Source organism: Monodon monoceros, unplaced genomic scaffold (genome assembly GCF_005190385.1).
Source record: "Monodon monoceros isolate NGI ecotype Baffin Bay Population unplaced genomic scaffold, NGI_Narwhal_1 Super_Scaffold_3, whole genome shotgun sequence".
Lineage (NCBI taxonomy): Eukaryota > Metazoa > Chordata > Mammalia > Artiodactyla > Monodontidae > Monodon > Monodon monoceros.
The window spans coordinates 13,816,427-13,839,881 of NW_021703780.1; the positions used below are offsets into that span (position 1 = coordinate 13,816,427).

General features: G+C 42.5%; 1 protein-coding gene across 3 annotated transcripts in view; it reads right to left on the reverse strand.

The window, feature by feature from the left end:
• Positions 1-22,831, reverse strand: part of ATXN1 (ataxin 1) — a 386,096-nt gene extending 363,265 nt beyond the window's left edge. For 2 of the 3 annotated variants that reach the window (XM_029242536.1, XM_029242538.1), the window contains exon 1: positions 22,723-22,831. The gene's annotated coding sequence lies outside the window, so the exon portion shown is untranslated. Of the gene's footprint in view, positions 1-3,208; positions 3,288-16,822; positions 18,649-22,722 lie in introns of those variants that run through there. The other variant, XM_029242537.1, reaches the window with a different exon arrangement.
• Between the last annotated feature and the right edge of the window lie 624 nt (positions 22,832-23,455).

Consider the following 23,455-nt stretch of genomic DNA (forward strand, 5'->3'; position numbering starts at 1 on the left):
GTCCTTCCAGCTGATTGCTGACACACTAGGAAGGGGAAACAGGCCCACTGACCGTAAGTCACAAGGGTACTTAAGTGTTTTGTGCTTGCTAGTGTTTCAGGCATATTAAATGTTGGACACTCTTCTTCCTTACTCCCCGGATGAATGAAAAACCACTGAGATCACTGCAGGGGTAGCAACAGACTAAAAAGAAATAAACTTTTTAAAATAAGTAACAACTTGGAATTCCCTTTTAAAAATAAAATTAAATGTCTTTGTATATTAAATGATATTTGTTACTGCTCAATTACAATTTAAATTGTAACATTCTAAAGGAAGAAAAATCCCTTTATATAAGGTGGAACTTATTAAAAAAAATGTCTGAACACAAAGCTTTCTGGAATTAAAAGGTAAAACTATATATATATTTTTTTTTAATTCTACAAAATACAGGAAGAGTATTAGAATAAAACCCTCTACATTTCTTAGGAGCCATGTGTACCAAGACTTATTTATAGTAGCCTACATAAGGCTTGCATTCATGCCCACGGCTCTTTTATAATAAAATTTTCCTTCAAGTTCTCCTTTTGTTGTGCACTTGTTATTGCCTTCCCACTGGCTATACACAACCACACATGTCTTTCAAAAGCTAACTGAAGCACAGAGAAGTTAAACATGATTTATTCAAGGTCAACTCTCCAGTCAGTGGCAAAGCCATAAATACAGCCTCTCCACCGCAGAGTGTTCTGGGTGCTGGGCCACACTGCACCGTGAAGTTTTGACTCTTGATTGCTGTTTTCAAAATTCCCTTGGGTAGGGGCTTCCCTGGTGGCACAGTGGTTGAGGGTCTGCCTGCCGATGCACGGGACACAGGTTCGTGCCCTGGTCCGGGAGGATCCCACATGCCGCGGAGCGGCTGGGCCCGTGAGCCATGGCCGCTGAGCCTGCGCGTCCGGAGCCTGTGCTCCGCGGCGGGAGAGGGCACAGCAGTGAGAGGCCCGCGTACCACAAAAAAAAAAATTCCCTTGGGTATTTTACAGCGGCTCATGTTGACAAGCTAGAAGGAAGCAGCTTTTAACAAACTTCATTAACATTGCACAATTTCACATTCTTGGACCTATCACACATACCAATTCGTTTTTAACATAGGCATTTAAAACTCCCTTTAAGACACTGTACAATTGACTCAAATATATATGAATGGGACAGGATTTAGTAGCCTAAAGTATATCCTGTTTTCTTCTCATTAAATGCAGCTGAATCACAGTGCATGGTAAGCAGTTGGTGCAAAAAGAAATGCTCTGCAGTTAGGGCAGCACTCAACTGCACTAGACCCCATCCTAGGATAAGAATCGCATGAACAGTGCCTGGCAAGGGTGAAAAGGCGGCTCTGGGAGTGCAACATGCATTCGGGGGGCGGGGAGGGAACATCACAAGTACTGAGCTGCACTGAGAAATGAGGGCACCAGAGCTATCGTAAAAAAACACTCACAAGCGTGTGCAGATTAAACAGATAACAAGAGGGATTTTTTTTCTTTCTGTTTTATAAAAAGGGAGGTCATTCCTCTCGCTTTCAGGACCTTAAAAATTAAACCAGAGTAGCCAAGGGCTGGAAGGCTTTGAAGAGAGCCTCGAGCATACTTCAGGACCTTAAAACCAGGAGAAACCTAACCCCAGGGAGTTGTTTACTTTGCTTTCTGCTACCACACTCCAAGACAATTTGATAGAACAAATGGGCATTTTATTTTGCTGCTATAGCTCTATCATGAAAAAGCTCATTTGCCATTTTATTTTTATCTAATCATGCTGGCTGTTTTTTGTCTGTCTCTCTCCCGTCTACCCCCATCCCACCTACACTGGCATTCTCTGTGGTCAAAGAATCTGTTTCAGTATTAGTGTTCAATATAACAAATGTCAAGTAAACACTCTACACATTTCCTGTGCTATTTAAAGCCTCCTAAGCAATTATTTGCTCTAAAGTATTAAAGTGTAAATTTTCTTAGCTGTGCCAATTCTTACAGTAATAGCTGTCACAGAACCGTACTTAGAATACTCAAATGCAGCTTTTAAATCAGCTACACTCTTAGGCTACATTTGCCAAGATTTTTCTAGTTTCCATATTTTTACAGCATGTTTTTGAGACAATGTACAACACTGCAACAAAGTGTCATATGTAGCTCTTTTTTTCATATTTTAAGTTATTAGTAGGCACATTGGTATCCTTGAGCATAGATTTTTCTCTAAGCAAAAAGATGAGAGAGAGAAGATATAGACAGACACATATGCACACTTTAACCTCAATACTATACTGCTTTTTATTACAGGCCAAAATTGTGACCTTTGAAAAAAATCACATTTGATAAAGCTCCAAATCATATAGTTAGTTCATAAAAGGGTCCCCTAACATTAGTTCTGTAAAGAGTGCATGCTATATCTATACCTACAAACACATGCAACACCAGAAAAAATTAATACAAGACATACATATATAAATGTGTATGTGCAAATGACTACATACAGATACACACATATGCCTTTATAAGCACTTTTATGTTCAACTAGATGTGATTATTTTTAATCTTTTAAATTCATTACATATTTTTGTAATGACATGGGAGTAACTTAAAAGTAACCTAGCTCTAAGCCCTTAATAGCTAAGAGTGCATTAAATTGCTACCTTCTCCTACAGAATTGCATGACCCTTGGAAAAAATTTCATGCAACAGGGTACGATTTGCAAACAAAAACCAAAAACCTCCTTTGCTTATTTTTTTAATGTAGTTAATTACTAGAATGTACTTTTCAACTGATGAAAGAATTATATTATTCCCACCAGGCCCGAACCCATTTTGATTTTTACATATTGTCCAAGGTATTTACTACTTGCTGAAAGACACCATTCAAGCATTAGGGGACAACAAGGTTACACTATCTTAACGTGTTCTACTCAATGGCTTCTGATTGTGTTATGAAGTGCCCTCACATTGGTTACCAAAAACGTTTCGCTATTTTAAGAGTCACACTGTTAAGGAACCACATGTCTGCATGGCTAATATTTGTGACTTATAACCTGACAAGCTTTTTAGAGATGTGTCAGCCCAAGTCACATTAAATCATCCCCTCAGATGGTCTGTTTGTTAGCATCCCTCCAGAGCACGCCTTGCTTGAGAGGGGACGCGTCCTCTGAGAGCACCAAAGAAACTATCACCCCACCACAAAATCCCCCATACCAGTCATGGCATTTAGGCCTGCACATCACAGCAGAGGACACTCTCCCTGACCTTTTGACGCAGATCTGACTCAGTTCCTCTTCATGCCCCACAATGGCGAGAAAAAGGAGGGATGACCGAGAGATGAGATGACCGAGCAGCGAGGAGAGAGGAGAAAAAGGAGGGAAAACAAAATGAGCATCTGGCTGGGATACGTTTTTGTGCACTTTTGTTAAAAATGTTTTCAAACATCATTTTTCTTTAGTGGCTACTTCTGAGGTGGGAAGAAAGGTGATGTGATGGGGGAGGACCCCACAGAGAGGACATCGAATTCGTGGTAATTATGAAATCTGGGTGGAGAGTTAGCTGAGTGCTCACTGAATCCTTATTCTTTATAGTTTATCTTGGTTTGCAACTATGCTTTTGTATATAGCTCACATTCATGAAAGCAATCTTGCAAGTCTCGCGATGACATGGGTGGTAAGCGATAAAGTATAAGTAGTTAAGAGCACAGGGTGTGAAGTTAAAATGGTATGAGTTGAATCCCAATCCTCCCAGTTACTAGTTGTGTGACCTTGGGCAAGCTACTAACCCAATTACCTTATCTGTTGAGTGGAGATAATAAGTACCAACTAGGTTTACTGTGAAGATTAAGTGGTCAGCACAGTGGCTGACATACCCGAAATCCTCAATATGCCAGCTAGCCATTACTATTATTAAAAGGATAGGTTCTCTGCACAATGACCTTTCTTTAGTGTGTGTGCTGTTTCTTGTGTTTGGGATCATGAATCTGGTAAATCAATATTCACCAACCAAATGATTTATTGAATAAAGATATCAACAATCAAATGCAGTGTTTTTAAATGAAAGGCCATATATTGTTGACCAGAAGATGCCGAAATGAATGAGAGAAACAAATTTAACACTCCCACAAGCAAAGGGTGAAGAACTTGAGTATCCAGGCACCCTTTCCGGGGAGTCTAATTAATATCAGCAATGTCAGCTGTCTCGTACAAGAGAAGATCAATCCAGCACTAACTTTAATGTCTAAAGACAAAAAAAAATTAAAAAAAATTTAAAAAAAAATTAAAAAAAAAAAAAAAAAAGTCTAAAGACATCTACCATTCAGGACTTCCCTGGCAGTCCAGTGGTTAAGACTCCGTGCTCCCAGTGCAGGGGGCAGGGGTTCGATCCCTGGTCGGGGAACTAAGATCCCACAGGCCACATGGTACGGCCAAAAACAAAAATAGGACATCTACCGTTCGCCCTTATGAGTACTCAGAGCGCACAAAATATGTTAAATCCTAATATCTTACATTAGCAAATAATAATTAGCAAAATCCATGTGTATCTTTTTAAAAGCTATCCCGGGCTTCGTTGGTGGCGCAGTGGTTAAGAATCCACCTGCCAATGCAGGGGACACGGGTTCGAGTCCTGGTCCGAGAAGATCCCACATGCCACGGAGCAACTAAGCCCCTGCGCCACAACCACTGAGCCCGCACTCTAGAGCCCATGCTCCACAACAAGAGAAGCCACCACAGTGAGAAGCCCCCGCACGGCAACGAAGAGCAGCCCCCGCTCGCTGCAACTAGGGAAAGCCTGCGCGCAGCAATGAAGACCCAACACAGCCAAAAAATAAAATTTAAAAATAAATAAAAATAAAAAAAGCTATTCCCCCAATAATATTGAAAAAGAAATCAAAGATTAATTTGTTTGAAGCCACAGGCCACAATTTATTCAACTTTATCGTTCCCTCTGGGCATTCACAGGTTTGCAAGAAGTGAACAAAATGAAGTTGAATGTAAATTCAGGAGGTTGGACAGAAAGATGTGTACGGTCTCTTAAACATCATCAATGACAAACTGCCCAAATGATCAAACTATTAAATTCTGAGTTTCATGAATGACAAAGTACCTCAATAATCAAACTATCATCAACTTTAGTTGATCTTCACAGCTAAACTCAAGAATTAGCTGCTACCTTAATAACGACATTCATCGAAGATATTCCTCCTTCCTTAATTTCAATTTATGTGAGCATGGTCAATCCACAGCTCTTAATTTCAGTATTTAATTCTATTATCACAGGATTAAGAGTATGCCTAGGCTCTAAGTGTCCGGAAGCATAAAGAAACTGGTAACTCTGAGAAATACATATGTTTCGGAGCCAAAGGAAGAAAATTAAGACATTTCCTTTTTTTTTTTTTTTCTCTTAATAATTCTTAAATCTCCCTTTGGTGTATTTATTGGGCATTAGTTGTTATTTAATACAGTGGCTCTCCCAGGAGAAAGAAAATCAACGAAAAAATAAGACTTTTCCAGGGATAAAGAGAGAGAGTTGCAATAGAGAAATACCAGAGGGGAATAATCTTTATTTTATATAGCAATTAGAACCTTATAAATAGAAAATATACTTTTAAAGTCATAGCATCGGTTTAGAACTGGCCAAAACTGAACATATTTGGAAAGTTACTGATTACTGGTGAAAACAAAGGAAAATCCAAACTGAAGGATTACATTTCTCTCAAAATCAGTCACTTGCATGTCTGTACCTCTGTCATAAAGCGTTTATGAGTTTGATATATATTCCTGGCATACGTCTCCTTCTAGAGAGCAGAAACTCCTAACCGTCCATATTCCAAACTGAAACTGATCCATCAGCATTTCACCTAAGAACAGTTCCTAAAAGCTATTAGCAAAGGCTATTCATAGACAGAGAATCAAAAGACGTAAAGATTTTCAAGTCAAAGTGTAATGCCTGGGCTTCCCTGGTGGCGCAGTGGTTGACAGTCCGCCTGCCGACGCAGGGGACGCGGATTCGTGCCTGGGTCTGGGAAGATCCCACATGCCGCGGAGCGGCTGGGCCCGTGAGCCATGGCCACTGAGCCTGCGCGTCCGGAGCCTGTGCTCCGCAACGGGAGAGGCCACAACAGTGAGAGGCCCGCGTACCGCAAAAAAAAAAAAAAAAATGTAATGCTCTTTAAGTTTCTGAAGCACATGCTTAGAGCAAACTTTCACTAAACAGAAAAGCAACAGCAAGACCATTATCCCTTCACAGAAACCAGCAAATAAAGAATGTATGCACCGAACACCTGGATTTGCTTTCCTGTTTCTTTGCCAGTGACTTTTATACATACATATATATATATATGATTAGCTAACTGTCAAACAAACATTCAGAGCACTGAATGACATGCAGTCACACAGATACACTCTCACACAAAAGAGAGCAAGGCTGATGCTATTTCAGTATCATGAAATATTTTCCTAACCATGCACAGATGGAAGTACAGACTTTTCTGCCAACCGCCTGGTTCAGAAACTTTGCTCTATTTTTAATTATTTGGTTCAGAGGACCCATTTGTGATTAACTTCTGTGTTGGGTGGCACAGCAAATAAAGTTCCTGACCCACAGCAAGGAACACTGAGAGAAGCTTAATTACTTTTAAACAGCAAGTGTAATATTGTAAACCATGTGTAGGGACAACTGATTTGTCAAAGACCTGTTGATGGTTCCTGCAGTTTGAAGCTGTGGAGTGTATCAGTAAAACAAAAATCCAGGAGGTCTTAAGGAAGTGACACCAAAATGAAGTGGGGTTTTTTTCTCCTCTTTTTTTTTAAATTGAGGTATCACTGACATAAAACATTACATTAGCTTCAGGTGTACAACATCATGGTTCAAGATTTGTACACACTGTGAAATGATCACATTAAGTGTAGTTACCATCTCCTAATGACGTTCTTAATAACAAAGAAATGTTGGCCTTTGAGAAACAACAATGGAGTGAGAAATGGAGAGTAAAGAATTAATAGTGTCGCAAGGACTAATCTTATTAGCACTAAAAGTTTCACTTTTGACTGGGATCGGAGAATGGAATGCCAAAGCTCTACGCACAGGAAATAGACTCAGATGCAAAGAGAAGTTGGTCAGGAAACTCAAACCATAGAATTCAGAATCACACACTAGAACTGCTGAGCAGATAAAATCCCAGAAGAGAAGCAGAAAGAGAAGCAGTGGTCTAGCAATAAGGCAGAAAAGATAGTCAAGGTAAGAATGGAGCAGGTTGGAACTGTTTTATATTTTTAAGCTCTGTGTTACTTTTTAAAAGCTGTTTCCAAACAGAAAACAGTAAACCCAAGTATCAAATCAGTATAAATACAGAAAGGAAATAAAATATAAGGCATCCAGGTAAGAACCTTGAAGGTAGAATAGAGCTAAAACCTAAAAGACATTTATTCCTAGAGAAGTTTTCTTTTGATCAATTTCCCTAAAATGTAAGTCTTTGAGGTACCTGGAAAACCTCAGATTCTACTGAACAATAGGTCACAGAGAGCCAAAATGTTTCAGGAGTAATAGTTTGCAAAGGAGTCCAAGATCAATGCCAGAATGATCTGGGAATTGAAAAAACTCAACAACAAGCACCTAATTTCTTCTTGAGAAGTGTACAAATGGAGAATAACAGAACGGCCTTGGCGGGGGTATTCTGAGGTCCAGCTTCTTAAGCCACTATCACTGGCTACTAGCTTTTGGCTGGGTTGGTTGACATGGCAAGACCGTCAGAAGGACACAGACAGAGTTGTGGGCAATTATGAAAGTTCAATAATTGGAAGCAATTCAGGGAGCCATCATGTGGAGGAAAAAAAAAAGTGATCTGTTCCAGAAAGTCCAAAATAAAGTTGACTCCTATTATACATATTCATATTCTTCCTTCTCTACTATGCAAATCAGTGAAGTATATGCATGGGTATGTGTGTTGGCAAGAGACTAGAATATTTTTTAAAAACAGAATTAGAAAAAAAGCACATCTACGACTGAATTATTGATAGTTGCAAACGGTTTCATAACACCAATGTAGTAGGATTACTATGGGCCACAGGCCATGGCTTAGAAATGGTTTTTATTTCATTTAGAAATGTTTCTATTTGCTTTAACAATAGCCACTGTGCTGAGATGGGATTTGACCTGTGTCTTTGTCCATAAAACAATCCCATAAAATATGTAAACATGAATTCAATTTTCTTTAAGTCAAGAAAAACAAAACTATGGTTGTCAGAACAAGAACGGCTTTCTGTGGGATATTCTAGTTAAATGAAAGCTATTCAACCTGAATCAATTGCTGTATCCATTCTCCAATACACAGCAGATTTATATTTCACAAGGTTTTTGACACAGAACAAAATGTTACTGAAATACCTCTTCCATTCCTTTTGTCCTACATAACATTCCAGGGGCTGAACTCCCAACATGGGGCATATATTTGTCAGCTTCTGTTTGCACTGGTTCTATTCTAGTTCGTCTTTGTTGCAAATTTTCCGTGTTGACCCTTTCCTGGCAAAACATTAATATAGACTTTTGGTTGTGTTGCAACTTGCAATAAAGAAAAAAAACATTTTTATTCTGCACCATCTTTAAGCACCTGTAACTATTAAAAATAGGCCCTGCTGTTTACACCAATGACAGAACTTTTTTTATATACATCTGCTTATATAAACACTAGAAATTCAGGGAGAAAATTATTGCGATCCAACAATCCACCCATTCCTACGCAAAACCAATCACTTGAGGATTTAAAAGCTAGATCTGTGGCGAGAGACAGGCTAGAACTAGCAGGAACAAGTCTGTACAAGATGAATTTATCCTCCACTGCCTCTCCGCTCCAGGTCATCCCAGGACTAGGCTTGTGGGAAAATGCCAAGATGGAAAGAATGGGTTGGTGCCTGTTTTCTAGCGTATCTGTGTAAAAGACTCAACAAGAGCTCAGAGCGAGCTGCTGCTCTGAAAGGGACAAAAGGTGTGGAGCTGCAACATGGTCCTGGCCATTGAATGCCTAAGCCTAAGGCAGCTCAAACTCGGTCAGAAACGGATTTCAGACAATGGGGAGCTAAAACACTGGATCTCAGGGCTGATGTCCAAGAGGCGGTCTCTGAAGCTGGGTGTCATCCTTTAGGGTGGCCCAGAATTAAATGGTGACGCATTATGCCTCCTGGCGAGTTCATATATACTTTGAACGGCACAGACACCAAGTCCCGTGGACTTCCACCGAAGATCTTGGGGCAAGGAGAGACGTCCACCAGTGCTCTCTGTGACCTGTTAGAGAGAAACATTCTTAGCTACTCCGTCACCAAGCAAAACTCCCCAGCTAGGCTATAGCGCCTTGACTCCTAGGAAAAAGCTGTAAAGAGATTGCCGGGAGGAGGACTACAAGAGAGATGGCCTTTGTCTGGTTTGCAGAATCACTGAGGAGGACTCCACATATAAAATCTAGCTTCCGTAAGCCTCAAAGAGAATCAGACTCCAAGTATTTCTGAAACCAACAGCACGGTCGTCAGCACCAATTACTTCTGCAGAGACAGAAAAGGCTTCTTAACAGTTATTATACGTGTTTCTGGCATCAAGAGATGGATGGTGATTTTTACTAAAAGACTAACTGCTAGATGTCCTAGGACAGCAGATACTCATCATGAAAGCAACTCAGTGTCTCGTACTGGCTCTCTCCAGACCAGGAGGCATACATCTGATTCACAGGGGGCTGCATGAGCTTCCTCTACCCTCTTTTTGTAGCATCCAGCAGAAAGACAGGAGGGACCTACCAATATGGAAGTGACCTGACTGTAATGCCTTCCCACCCACATAGGAAAGAACTTCCCAGAGAAGACGGCATCAGTTTTCAAGATTCCATGGATGAGATCAATACAATTTCCTGATGTTTTTAACTTTGCTGACACTGGTGCATTAAAGGAAATATAGCTCGAGAAGCTTAACTTTAAAGGTGTAGTGGCTGCAGAAGAAAAAACACTCTCTACCTATCCGTCAAGTTCAAGCTTAGGCACTACAAAAACTAAGTCAAAATTTATAAGAGGGAATGGTGTACATTCAAGGGGCTGTACTCGTCTTTCTCCATCTTTCCAGCTCCATCTCAAAACTGCTCTATTAGGCCCCTTCGATGAAGCAAAGTTCTGTCTTTTCAGTCTACAGATTCAGAGACACAACTGCATAAGGCCTGGGGGATCTCGGCTTCACAAGGTGATGGAGAAAGCACTGAACTTCATGCAGGTCGGAAGGCCCAGGTGACAGCACAAGCCATGTGTGTTTTAGCCCTGAAACCTAGCAAATCTGTTAACCTCTTAGGTTTTGTTTCCTCCTCTAGAAAAGGAAGAGGATACTCTCTGCTCTAGGGAATCATTAGGACTGCCCAGGGCAACCAGTCATACGAGGCACTCTGACTCCTGTGATACGCTACTATCAGCTGAGATGGACCCATGACACACTAGCTACTGCACACAGTCCAGATGACTGTGGTCCTTGGGGCTATGTTTACTAAATCGGAGGCCCAGACTGCAAAACACCACCAAGAGAAAAGGGTAGTTGTGACCAGTCCTGTAAGAGATACAGGAAAACATAGGACTTCCATCCCAGTGAAGTCTTTGAAGACCCTGCACATTTAAAATGGAAAAGTTTAAAACAACTTTTTTAAGGAAATCATCTCCTGAGACTTCAGGGTAAAAAGTGCAGCATTTAGAGAAAGAAACTCCGAGATTAGTCAGGTCATGGAATGTTCTCTGCACAGCAGAATAGCAAACTGCTAGTGTTTGTTCATTTTCATAGATTAATAACCCTCTCTCCAGGGCTTAAAGATGATATGAACTGTGACTTCCAGAGTTTTGTTTGGAGAAGGCTCAATACTCCTGGGTAAGACCCATGTTTCAAGGACACATGAAAAAATATTTCTTCATTTCACATTGCTTCTTACTCACATTGGCCTATTCTAATCTCTAGGATGACCAAAATGGATCTAAACCTTGCTGGGAGGGAAAAAAAAAAAAAGAAAGTAGTCTTCCCCCTTTTTTTGCATCTGTTTGCACAGATTGTTAAAACAGTCCTGTTCATTCACTTTGTTATAAAGCAGAAACTAACACACCATTGTAAAGCAATTATACCCCAATAAAGATGTTTAAAAAAAAAAAAAAAAAAAGTCCTGTTCATTTGGATGACTCTGAGATGGAAAAAAATATATAACCTGTTCCTTCTGAAGAGTAGAGAGAGGTACAAAGGGTTACAGAGGCTTCAGCAGAACAGGAAAGCCAAAGTAAAACACCAAAATTTGGGCTTAGATGCTATCACTGTATTTCTTTCAAATGCAACAGAAAACAAGGTTTTATGGAAGAAGATTTCTAAATAAAAACTAGATAATCTTTTCTCCTGTCAACAAATAATAGGTAACTTGTCTTATGGGCCTACGACCACTTACAAGAGGAACAAAACTGCTAATCTTATGAAAAGTGTCAGATCAGGCACCAGAGGCAGCAGCCAAAGGGAAACATTCCCTTCCCAGCTCCTTATAAAAAGACTGTCTTCCCAAAAAAGCCACAACTTGGGGTCATACTTCTCAATGGTCTGGATTACAGCACGAAGCCTTGAAAAGGGGAAGAACTATCAAAACAAAATTCATCCAGAGTCCTTTCTGCCCCATTTGGAACTTGCCAGAACAGAGCAAGGTAGAAAGGGCTTTGGGGTGCTGCAGTGGACAATGGGCCCAGGCCTCGGTTCTAATGTCAGACCCCTTTCCACACCTGTCAGAACCTCCATCAGAAGCATGCAGACCCTCACGTCAGTGATCACCAATGGACACCCTCTCCCTGGAAATGGTATTTTCACCCACCACCAACAGGGCAACTTCCAGACGAACTCACGTGCAAGAGAGAGGAGGTTGTCCCCGCCAACTCAAAGGGGCAGGGACACCACGGTCACACCCCACCAGCCCCATTCCTCCTGGGCGGGGTGACGCAGAGGAGGGTTTCAGGGCTCCCTGGTCCATGGCGTGCTTTACCTCCACTTGACCAACCTTGCTTAAGCCTCCAGAACTACTCTCTTCCAGATAAAATGATCTCCTTGGGAAAATTATCCCACCAAGAACTTTCACCTGAATCAGAGAGCAGGGTCACAAGAGCACGTAAGGGAGACTGATCAAAGCAGAGAACAGGTGTTTAGGAGGTGAACCTCAAATCCACTCATTCATCCCACAGGTTAGCGGTGTTTCTAAGAATCCTCACGTCATCGAAATCCAACAGGCATTTTTTCATTGCAAAGAAAGACAGTTTTAGACATTCAACAACACAGTAATTTTTTTTCCTGTGTTGAAGTTCAATGATAATAGTGTTTGGTGTGGTTATAAGTGTAGTGCTATAAAATTTAAATATCACTGAGCAAATCCAGCAATCTATTCCGTATAGCTTTTGTTCCAGAAAATTCGTTACTAGGCTTTTCCTTCTCCTGAGCAGAGCCCTCTTATAAATTTTGATCACCTTTATCACTCATTCTTTGATGCACAAAGGTATTCAACAGATGCCATAGCTTTTTCCACCACTGTGGTCCACTAGGCCCCAGGGCTGGCTCCAGACCACAACCCTGTAAGTCATGGTCTATATAAAGAGATGGAATTGCATCCAATTTGCATCATACAAACCCACATTGTAGGGGAAATGCTTACATTTATTGCAGCCCTACTGGATGCCAAATGCCAAGAATGGTTGGTGGGGGGAGGGGGGGAAACAGTCCTTGCTGTCCCTGCTGTCATTGAGCTGGGAAAAGAGGTGCAAAATGTTACAACACGAGAAGAACAGCAGGGGGCTCTGGGAATCCCCGACAAGCAGCACAGGACTAGTCCCCGGGCTGCCCGAGGAAAGGACTCTAAACCAAGATTCAAAGTTAGCCACACAGATAGAGGTGGGTAGTTGGATGTCAAGGAAGGGGAACAGCACGACTAAAAGCTGTAACATAATAAGAAAGGACAGGGCACTTTGAAGGAGGAAATGCTAAATGACTGAAGCAAAGAAGGGGCAACAGATGAGTGACAGTGCCGGGGAGATAAGCAAGGGACCCCAAAGCTGCTGGGCCAGGTTAAGGATTCAGAACTTCAATGAAAAACCAAGGAGGTGAAACAGAGATGCAGACAGATGTCTAAGAGTAAGAAATGTTCACTTTGGCCTCGGAGAGGAAAACGGGTTGGACCAGAACAAGTGCACATTGAGAAAGGCCACTGAGGAGGGACAGCACATCTTAAACCACTGCAACCCAGCAGGGCCACTGGTCCCAGTTCAGGTCTGGAGACCAGACTCCCCCAGAGCTCCATACCCGGGAAACTGCCCCTGCCCTCCTGCCCGCAGAGCTCTCTCCAGGGAAGAGCTACAATAGCAAGGGAAGCTGGGCAGCAGTGGGCCCCTCAGTCTAACCTGGATGAAAATCAAACCCGCGAAGCTCACTCCTCAGCAGGTGGCCTGTCGGACTAAGTCAGCAGATGGTGTGAAGAGCCCAACCCAGGATCCTCGAAGAAGGGTTCAACCTCGCCAAGCCTGGAACTCCTGACTATCTTTCCAGGCCCACGGGAGGGAGGCTGCCAGGCCTCCAGCACGGCCCCCACGGCAGGGCTCCCCGAGAGAAACGGGGGTCAGTAACACAGGGCGGAGAGCCCCAAAGGTGGGCAGAGGAGACGAGACATCTAGGAGACTGGCCCAGGATGGATCAAGGTCAAGAAGTGAGGAACAGGTGGGAAGGAAAGTAGAAAGGGGCCCTTGGCAGTAGAAAAGCACTAGGGTTTCAACAGGGAGCGGTTCCCTGGTGTTCAACAGGGGAGCGGTGAGCAGTTGAGAATGAGGACTATTCCAGCCAAGCCGAGCTGCTGGCCGGCCAGGTACAGAATGTGAGCTGCAGTCATCTCCCTTCTTCCTTCCAGGCTGGCCCTGGGTATGATCACAGAAGAAAAGAGACATCATAGAAAATCTTGGACTTTCATACAACAAAAAGTCAGAGAACCCAAATGAAAAACAATCGGACTGGGGAAACAGCTGCAGTACATATGACTTTAAGAAAGATCAATTTCTAGAGCACACAAAGAGCTCACAGGCACAGATGAGAAATTATCAAGACTCCCCGTTTGCTAATTGTATAAAAGAAAATCAGTAAGTAAACACAGATGGAAATGTTCTGCGACTGAGAGGGATCAAAGGAATGCAAATTTTAAAACCAAGAAGCCTATTAAATTAGCCAAAAAAGAGTAAGTCCCACAATTAATCAGGTTGAAGCAAGACATAGTCATGTATCATCAGTAACAATGTAAATGTTGTCTTTTACAAAGCAGTTCAGAGCAAGGCCCCTCCATCTAGGAATAAGCCTTCTGACGTGACTGTATCCTAAGAAAATACTTAAGTGTACAAAGGTAATCACTGCCGTTTTATAATAGTAAACAATTAGAACCAACTCGAATGTCCACAAATAATACAAAACCTAAATTAAGAGAAAACAACTTGATGGTATATTACATAATCTTTGCAAAGGATAACTGTCCAGTCTAGGTTGCAAACCAGAATGTTTATGCTAAATAGAAAAAGCAAAAGTGAAAAAAGATATATGTTAAATTGTCAAGAACTAAAAGACAACACCTAATAGTGACTTATGGACTGGGATGGTGGAATCAAAGGGAACTTTTGCTTTCATTGGTTTTCTCTTATTGTAGTAAAGTATAGACAATAGATGTTTAAAATGTAATATTTCTATCCATTGCACAGCAACTAACACCCTCTTCTGTGGATCAGGTCGAGCTTCAGTAGAACATCACACCCAAAACAGGGAAGGCGGTCCAGGCCCTCCCAAGTTTCAATGGTCCGTCTGGAATTCAAACCTGCCCATGAAGGACTGTGAAGGGCTCCTCCTACCCTGAGTACCCCCAAAGATACAACTCTTTCCTTAGTTCTTGTTTTTTTTTTTCCAGCCCTTAAATTCTATACTTTCCCCTCCTTTCTTTTCTTTAAATTATGTACTGAGATCCTACCACAGGCAATATACAGTGAATGCTCATTTGATCCTTCCAGCAATCCTGTAAGATAGACCTTGTCATCATCCCCATTTTACAGATGAGAAAACTGAGGATCGCAGATTTAAGAAATGTGGCCTGGGACACACAACTAAGGAGCCAGGGCTAGAATTCAAACCTTAACCTCCCTGTCTTCAAAGCCCTCACTTTTATCACCCCTATTGCCTCTTCCCTTCCTCTCTGCCTATGAAACAAACAAAACAACAAGACGAGACAGTCTTAAATGTCACCTCTTCTATTTGCACTGGCTGCCGAAAAACACTATTCAATGAGTCAAGAGACATCAGTATGAACGGTTTACAAATGAACCAACAGGACAAAGTAATGCTATGCACACTAACTGGGAAAGTTGATGCGGAAGAAAAAACGAATTACCTCGAGCCTCAAATCTGCACCTGCAGGTAAAACCAGATGACATCCAAAGGATTTCTACTTGTAAATTAAAAGCAGAATGTGACCCTCGATGCTACTGCAAAGAGCTGAGCTTCTGCGCTCTCCTTCCAGCAAAAAATTATTCCATAATTAGCAGAAAGATTCCTTCCAGTTATAACACAGCCACTCCAGAAATGGATGTTGTTTGGGGCATGGTAGCAAGAAGAGGAAAAAGGAGCCGAGGAAGCGGTAAGGTACGAAACTAATAGAGATGGCGTGATAAATGATTTTAGGCACCCCTTACGACTTACTTTATAAATAATGACACAATAATAGCTGAAAATGTAAATTCTAATTAGATACAAAACCGAACAAAGTCAAACAAGAGCTAATGATGTTTGACAGAGCAAAGGTCTCTGGGGGAGGGTGGGGGCAACCGAGAGGAAGAATTACAATAAAATCTATTCATGGGACTGTGCCGTGTTAGAGATAGAAGAGGCCCGAGCGATCACTTCTTTCACCCGCTTTCTTTCCTGTAAATGGGGAAACTGAGGCCCAGCAAGGTGGAGTGGGTGGTCCATCTCACCTTGCAGCAGGGCAGTTAAAAGAAACTCGGTCTCCCCAAAACCCACCCAACAGCTTTCTACCACACCCCCACTCACGCTGTGGTGTCCTGGAAAGCTACTCCATTTGAAATCTTATTTTGAAAAAAAGGATTCAACATTCTATGAATATTAAATTCCTTTTTAATAATTTTCGAATGCACAGGGGCACACTGAAAAAAAGAAGCCTGGTTTTTATTTCTTTTGGAAAACTGCACACCGCTCAGCGTTTAACCTCGTATTGAGTGAAATATTAACAGGCCATATAATGGTTTCAGTGTTCCTTCAGTAAAGCTAAACAGAATCCGAAAAACATATCCCCCAGGCCTACAGCGGAGTTTCTGGAGCACACATTAAACTCAACGCTCCGCTCAACAAGCCCGTCACTGTTAAGTAACTCATCAGAAAATAAAGAGGGAATTACCAAAGGGGAATTGCCAAGCAATTAGTTCTCTGAAGCAGATGACATACAACTGCTGTAAGGGAGGAGCTTCCCCGTTAGTCATATGTCAGAGTCAGAGCCTCCTAATCTGTAAATAAAATGCATCACATATGATTACAGCTCGGATGAAGGCTGGGGCTGCCATCCGCGTGTGCACAGAGGGCAAATCCCAAATCCTCCTGTTCTGTGTGTCTATAAAGCAAGACTTGCCTCTGAAGACATTTTTTAAAAAATATCCTTGGTAATTTTCTTTCTTTTATGGAAGTATAATTGACCTACAACACTCTGTTAGATCCAAGGGCACAACAGAGCGATCTGATGGTTCTACACGTTACACAATGATCATCACTTACGTTCTTCAACTGTAAGAAAGACAAACTCTTGGTTTTCCCTGGGCAGCCTAAGAGAAAAGTGATCTTTCTTCTCTATCTTTGAGCACAGGCTCCGGACGCGCAGGCTCAGCGGCCATGGCTCACGGGCCCAGCCGCTCCGCGGCATGTGGGTTATCTTCCCGGACTGGGGCATAAACCCTTGTCCCCTGCATCGGCAGGCGGACTCTCAACCACTGCGCCACCAGGGGAGCTCCTCTATCCTTTTGACATGAGTTGGTCAAGACTCATCACTGGTCCAGTGAAGGTGAGAAAATGAGCCTGGGAGGGGCAGGGACCAGAGATGAAGGGACAGGAGGGGCAGAGGTGGGGGCAGAGAAGCAGGGGAGGGGATACAAGCTCTGAGCTTCCCGATGGCCTCCCTGACTTAAGTGTGACCTCCTTTCACCCCATGTTTCTTTGAGTTGGACTGGGTGCCACCCACCATCTATCAAACTGCAGAGAGAAATAGTTCCTATCGGCCAAACCTCGCAAACTGAGCACTGACCCAGTGAAACGCTTTCAAGAGTCAAAAGTTCATCACCTCACTTTCAAGAGTCAAAAGTTCATCACTGGACACCAAACATTTGGAGCCCAACTTAAGCCAACCCCCTGAAACACAGATAAGCATATGCCATGGTCATCATTTTCTTCAATTAATAATTATTGAAAGTGCGTAGGAATCTCAGGGAGGAGGACAAAGAGTGAAAAAAAGGGAAACAACACAGCAAAGACAGCCTGTATGTGACCCTGAACAGACAGGCACACCTGAAAAAGGAGGGCTTATCGTCCACAAACCTTCTCTGATCCTGACCTCTGGGAGCCGGCCGCACCTCTGCTGTGGGTCTTTAAATACTACTCCTGGGCATACCTTGCCTTACAGAAGGGGCTGAGGGCTTGAGAGACAGTGCATGGCAGCAGTTAAGAATACAGGCTGGGGGATTCCCTGATGGCACAGTGGTTAAGAATCCGCCTGCTAATGCAGGGGACATGGGTTCGAGCCCTGGTCTGGGAAGATCCCACATGCCGCGGAGCAACTAAGCCCGTGCACCACAACTACTGAAGCCTGAACGCCTAGAGCCCGTGCTCCACAAAAAGAGAAGCCACTGCGATGAGAAGCCCATGCACCACAACGAAGAGTAGCCACCCACTTGCCACAACTAGAGAAAGCCTGCACACAGCAACGAAGGCCCAATGCAGCCAAAAATAAAAAATAAATAAATTAAAAAAAAAAAAAAAGAATACAGGCTGGGGTCCCAGCATGACTCTACCACTTAACAGCTGAGCAGTCTTGGGCAAGTGACTTAACCTCTCTGTGCTTCAGTTTCCTCACCTGTGAAATGCAGATAATAGCAATGCCTACCCCAAAGGATTGCAGTAAGGATTCAAAGAGTTAATACACAGAAAGTGTGGACCATTGATCATCTCCATATTTCCTTTAGGGTCTTGCTGGCATAATGCCTCTCACATATTAGATGCTCATTGAATCTTTGCAGACAGCATGGTCTGCCCCCGGGAGTTGTTGAGTTGTTTTCTCCATTCCTGTCACTCCTATCCTAACCTTCTTGTCTTTTATGAAAGGTAAGTCACAGCCTCATTCTGGGCCATTTAGGGGACTACAGACACCCCATCAAAAATAACTCAGGTTAGGGGGCTTCCCTGGTGGCGCAGTGGTTGAGGGTCCGCCTGCCAATGCAGGGGACGCGGGTTCGTGCCCCGGTCCGGGAAGATCCCACATGCCGCGGAGCGGCTGGGCCCGTGGGCCATGGCCGCTGGGCCTGCGCGTCCGGGGCCTGTGCTCTGCAACGGGAGAGGCCGCACAACAGTGAGAGGCCCGCGTACCGCAAGAAAAAAAAGAAACTCAGGTTAAAAAAATACCTTAAATAATCCTCAAATATTCCTTCATTATATTAAGACTGACTCCCCAATAACAGCAATATAACCAGACAATGTCCAGCTTTCTCCTTCACTTTGAGCTATGTAGTCTTTCTCCCCAGAGCCAAGGCTCACTAACTCTACATTTTCTATAAAGTATAAATGAGAAGCCAAATTGTTCAGAAAACTGTGACTAGTAGCTGGAAATATATATATATGCATATATATACACACACATATACACACAAACACACTCAAATAACATTTAAGAGTCCACACTAAAGTTATGAAACACACCCGTATTAATGTGATTTATCAAAGTACAAGAAATGAATTGCCACAAATGAACAACTGCTCCAAAGTCAAGTAGGTGCCATAATGTGATTTACGCATATCACATGAGATAAATAAATCCACAGTGGAAAAGAGCAAAGGCAAAGCTGGAATCGTTGTTAGTGTGTACAGGGCTTCACTGAAAATCTTCTTAATAAAACTGTTTAGAGGAAAATAGAGGGATCATTTGTTTAAATGAAAAGAGATACTGCATGCGCTGAATTTCAAAAGCAGCATTCATTTTTACACACACACGTTAGATCTGGCTAAAATTAGCTCAAGTTTCTATTTTTTTAAAGGTCTTAAAGAATAAAGGTTTCAATAAGATTTCATTGAGCTAAAAGCTCAGCCCTGAGTTTCCAAGGTGCCTGAGTGTCTAGGGAAGACGCCCCCCCCCCCCCCATTATCCACCCTGTGCATCGTCCCAATTTCTCCATCCTCCCTCCCTTCACCCCAGGTCTTAAACAGGAAACATACAAAGGCTTTGCCACACCAATGCTCCATTTCTGCTGCCTCCACTGCCTCTTACTTCCCCCTCTACATATTCCACTCTGGCTGACGTCATCACTGAAATATACTCATCCCGCCTGCCTGTCAAACTTCCTGCCAGGCGCAAGAACCCAAAGCCCAATCTCAAAGATCACTTTCATGCCAATGGCTCCTCCAAATTTATCTCCAGACTGGACCTCTCAGTAATCTTATTCCCACACTCTACTGTCTGCTGGACTCCAGGAACTCAGATGTCCACCGGCACCTGGGCTTCTGCCTCAATGGCCTCATCAATTACATACCATGCACTTGCTTGTTATGGCCCTGGCACTGAAATGGTCACCCTCACACTCTCCATCTCTTCCCACAGAAATGCTAACCAGTCTTCAGAGTTCAACTCCAACTGTCCCTCCTCCTCCAAGTCTTTCCCCACATCCTACTCAGCATCATTCTTCTGAATTCCTTCTGTGTTAGAACCTGCCCCAGTAAGTACAACCCACCCCGTTCTGCTTTGTATTGGTTATTTCAGAGCATTTCTTCTTCCCCCTACTTGACCACGAAGTATATAACCTCCTCCTAGTAGCTCTTACCCACTCTGTGCAGTAATAAAAAACAAAAAATACACAGCGAATAAATGAATGAATCATTTCTTTACATAGACAGTGCCTGTGAATGAGGTAGGTCGAAACTGCTATAGCTGTATTGTATTGATAAAACAGCTAGAACCAGAAATAACTGTAATCTAGGTTTTATTTTATTTTTTTAAAAAAAGAAAAAACCTTAATGAGTATACCAGAGTACAACGTGAATGATACTGTTTCCTTGCTTACATTTAGCCATCAATTGTGAGGACGGTAATGAGGCCACTATTTATGCAAAACGTTTAGCTAATGCTTATAAGCTTCCTTTAAATGCGATCCTAGGAAATGTCAGCTGCTTAAAACTCAAGGTGACTCTGTACTGCTTGGTCAGTAATATGAGTATTCCTATGACACTTAATATTCTGTACTATGTACTATGAAAACCTGGATCTCTTCTCAATAAGCTACACATACTGACCAAGAGAGAGGACTGTTTGCTGCCCATTTTTTTCACAATAAATTCTTGAGACATTCCTGTTTTAACACATGATTCTCTTTAAACACCACAGGTTGAAAAAAATTGCATGTGTGTTAACCACATATGCAATTAAGCCACTTCCCCCAAAACTTCAAGGTGAGGATTTTCTGCCTAAAATGGATAATACCCCTAAGAGAGAAATTAGCAATAAGACATCGCACCCCTTTCAACGGAGCTGACACTTGTAGACCTTATGAGGCTTAACTCTGCACAGAATTCTAGAGTTGCTCTATCTCCTTTGAAAGACGCTTTCCCTAACCCACAGCCCATAAAATGTAAAGTACCCAGTTCCATATTTCACAAGGATAGAATGTGTATGATAACTTCCTCTCTCCCCTGCCTCGCCCCCCAGTAGGACTTTACTGACCCCCCTTTCTGAGGCACAGTACTTCCGGCATTCAGGTATGTGTGTGTTTTTACTCAGACTGCAGGCAGTCACTTATGCCTGCAACTCAGCAGTTCATCCTACAATATAAAAACAATACACAGGCAACCTGCATCAGGAATCAAGGGAGGCTGACCCAAAGTTCAGAAAAATAAATAAAAGGCCCGTTGGCTTTGCAGGGCTGCAAATGTCTACAATGTTGGTCCAAAGACCAAGGTACAGGGATATTTACTTATTCCGAGTCATGTATGGTTGAGAAGCAACCATCACCAAACAAGAACATTACAATCATCCTGTCAAGACAAGTCACAGGTTCACAGTGACAGCATAGGTTCATGGATCATAAACCATATACCAGGTACTACTCTGCTCAGTGTACAAGTATTATGTCATTCCATCCTCACAGCAGCCCTAGAGAAACGTCTAATATTATCTCCAACTTACACAGAAGAAACTGAGGCACAGGAAGTTTACAGGACTGCCCAAGTTCACAGCGGCAGCTCTAGATTTTAAATTCAGACAGGCTGGTTCCAGAGCCCTGCGCTCTTATCTCAAATACCATGGAATTTCTATGGAAGTTAAAAACTGGATCTTAGAAGCCCGGGGTTGGCGGGGGGTGGGGGGGTTCTTTACTAAAAGAAATCTACTGAATCAGTTTCAAAATGAACATTTTGATAAAGCAAGTATACGTTAGCTGAAAATCCAGAGTTTTGTATGTGAGGTTTGGTAAAAGTGGACTGTGTATCTCACCAAGTAAGGAAATCCAACATGACTCAGGAAGAGCCGCCCAGAGACCACCCGATCCAGCCTTTGCCAAAGCTGTGGAACATCAGTATGACTCCAAGAGACCATTAAGGCTCATTTTGATTCAGTAGATCTAGGGTGGAGCCCCTATTCTATTTTTTTTAACCTCTCCCGGTGATTCTGGTGCCCAGCCAGGCTTGGGAACCTCTGAACTAGTCTATTTCCACAGCTTGGAGGAGGACTCCTCCCAAGGCAAACAGAAAGAAGGGATCTATTTCACAATCTCCTCCGGTTGCGAATACCAGTGTTCTCAAGCCCTTATTGCCCCAACTTCTAACTAACTTCCACGGTCTCCTGATTTCATGTAGGCACTCTCCTCTTGTCTTCCCTTCAACAGTGAACCATGAGTCATCAACCCTGCATCCACCCTGGGTCTGCATGACTCTCCAGATGAGAAAAATTTACTGTACATGAAGAAATCAGGAAGTTGTAAAATCCAAACAGACACAGAGAAATTCGAAATCCAACAAATACGGGTTGCTACCAAACAAACGAGCCCGTCTCCCTAAACAAGGGTCATACTACAACAATAACCTAAAACATGACTTAAGATAACCATTTGGTAGCAAAACTTTCTCACCAGCTTGAAGTACAGGTGACAATTAAAATGATCAGGCCCAAGCCCAACACACACAATAATCGACCATCCACAAAGTCAGAGGTAGACTACTTCACAAACCAAATAAATCAAAAAGAGAAATACTTGAATCCGAGCTTTAAAAAACACCTCTCGGCGATTTCTCAATTTCCCACACAATACAGTTTGCAAAGACAATTATCTTAAACAGTCTACAAAGTGCTGAAGTACGGCTAGTAGGCGACTTTCCCAGGTCAGACTTTATCCTCAGATGGAAACTAGAGGGCATCGCAAAACTCTCACCTGATGGGTGACGCACTTTCCTGCAGTGGCTGCGGAGGACGAGCCTGCTGTCCCAAGATGACAGACAAATCTGCAGCTTGAATGGACCACCCTGGTGATTTGCTGCACGATCCTCCTGCAATGGTCCAGGGGGTGCAGAAGAGGAAATCCAAAATGAGAAACAGAACGGATGGCTTTAAAAAAATAATTCCACCTGCAAGTGCCCATGCACTGAAATCTAAACTTTAAGAACGTCACATTTTGCATTGTTTTATGAGAATTACACAGCTACCAGCCAGCCCAAAAGGCAGGTCTGGTTTTATTCGACAGGGCTCAGAGGGAGGCCAACACACAGAAAGGTCATCCCTTCAATCAAATTAAGAGCTTGGTCTCCCCATTTGAGACAGCTACTGTCATTCTTTTCTCTAATGATTCTAGCCAATTTCCTCAGAAAACACATGCTGGTAATCACAGGACTATCAGGTGAAAATGGGCATGGACTGAATAGTAATAGAGCCAGAGTCTAACTTTCATGAGGCCTATCTTACTATCAACATGCAACTTTGAGGCACAATCATGAAACAGAGCACAGTTATTAGCATACCAGTCTAATGGGCTAGAAGAAAGAATAGAATGCAGAAAAAAAATGTTAAGTATGCATATACTCACTAGACTTTTTTTTCCACTAAACTTTAAATGATTTAATTACTGAATGTATGTCTACTTGATTTTCATTCTGCCACAGTATCTTGAG